The sequence below is a fragment of the Dioscorea cayenensis genome, chromosome 12, assembly GCF_009730915.1.
Source record: "Dioscorea cayenensis subsp. rotundata cultivar TDr96_F1 chromosome 12, TDr96_F1_v2_PseudoChromosome.rev07_lg8_w22 25.fasta, whole genome shotgun sequence".
NCBI lineage: Eukaryota > Viridiplantae > Streptophyta > Magnoliopsida > Dioscoreales > Dioscoreaceae > Dioscorea > Dioscorea cayenensis.
In genome coordinates, this window is record NC_052482.1 from 9,144,328 (window position 1) to 9,146,053 (window position 1,726).

At 45.4% G+C, this 1,726-nt stretch overlaps 1 non-coding gene across 1 annotated transcript; it reads left to right on the top strand.

Moving 5' to 3' along the window:
* The first annotated feature begins 1,619 nt into the window (after nucleotides 1-1,619).
* On the top strand, nucleotides 1,620-1,726 carry LOC120274217. The gene has a single exon (XR_005540751.1). It is a non-coding gene; the product is annotated as a small nucleolar RNA R71 (small nucleolar RNA).

The window sequence follows — 1,726 nt, forward strand, 5'->3', positions numbered from 1 at the left end:
GAACATTTCCTGTATATATTCATCAACAATCTCATCAGTAGTGTCTAGAAAATACAAAGTGTCATCAAAATCGAGAGAATGCCGCATGGCTTCAGCAAGGCGGTAAGTGAGCTTATCGTCTCCGACTCTCAACGTGAGCTCTCCGCCGTCCATGTCAATCAATGCTTTGGAAGTCCGCAAGAACGGTCTCCCAAGTATCAAGGGTACATCTGCATCCTCATCAACATCTAGCACTATAAAGTCAACCGAAAAAATATACTTGTCCACCTTGACAAGCACGTCTTTAATGATGACTCTTGGATGTCGTACCATTCGGTCCGCCAATTATAAAGTCTTCCGAGTAGGCCTAGGCTCACCCAAGCCTAGCTTTTGGAAGAAAGTATATGGCATGACATTGATACTTGCCCTTGAATCCGCCAATGCCATTTCCTCACCTAAGTTGCCGATGTTACACGGAATAATGAAGCTTCCTGGGTCTTTCTTCTTGTTCGGCATGTTCTTTTGCAACACTGACGAGCATGAAACATCAAGCACCACTGAAGCACTCTCCTCCAATTTCCTCTTGTTGGTCAATAGGTCTTTCAGGAACTTTGCATACTTAGGCATTTGAGCCAAAGCCTCAACAAAAGGAATGTTGATGTGGAGTTGCTTGAACAAACTCAGGAACTTCTTATACTGGTCATCCCATTGGTCATTCTTTAATCTCGAGGGATAAGGGATTCTTGGCTTGAAAGATGGCGGTGCCACCTCTTTCTTTTTGTTTGCTCCCTTCTCAACCTCTACGACCTCGGGTGCATGTTCTTTCGGCTTCTCACTCGGAAGCCGCCCTTCAACCTCATGACTACTTCTCAAAGCCGTCGCCTTCACATGTTCTCTCGGGTTGGTTTTCGTGTTGCTTGGTAAACTTCCATGTGGCATTTTGGAAAGAGATTTCGCAATTTGCCCCACTTGATTTTCAAGGTTGTGTAAGGAGGCGGTGTGATTGCGAAGTGTAGCCTCGACTGATTCAAACCTTGTATTTGCCGATTGAACAAATCTAGCCAAGTGCTTCCCTAAATCCGTTATTCGGGTTTCCAAGCCTGAAATTCTGTTTTCCACTTGAGGGGCTTGTTGTTGTTGTTGGAACCCCGATGGCCCCATGGTCTTCTGTGGTCCTTCATTATTCCATGAAAAGTTGTGATGATTCTTCCAACCTGAATTGTAGGTGTTGCTGTATGGATTCCCTTGAGGTCTCATTCCATTACCTACAAAGTCAACATTCTCAACTGAAGAAACATCACCTATGACGATTGGGCAATCGGAATGAGCATGTCCTCCATCCCAACCGGTACAATTTTGTCACGGCCGCAACTCTATTCGAAGCTATAAGATCTAGCTTCTTACTCAAGCTCTCCACTTGGGCCGCCATTGAAGTTACCGCATCAATTTCATGGAGACCGGCCACCTTTTTCTTTTCCCTAGCGTTCCACTGGTGGCTATTTAACCCCATTTCCTCAATCAATTGGCGTGCCTCATCGGGGGTCTTGCTACCTAAGGTACCTCCTGTCGCAGCATCCAAGAGTTGCCTTATACTCTGGTTCAAACCATTGTAGAAGGTTTGAACAATCATCCACTCCGGGAATCCGTGTTGCAGACACTTACGCAGGAGTTCCTTGAACCTTTCCCATGTCTCAAATAGAGACTCCAATTCCAACTGCATAAAGGATGAGATCTCATTCCTAAGCTT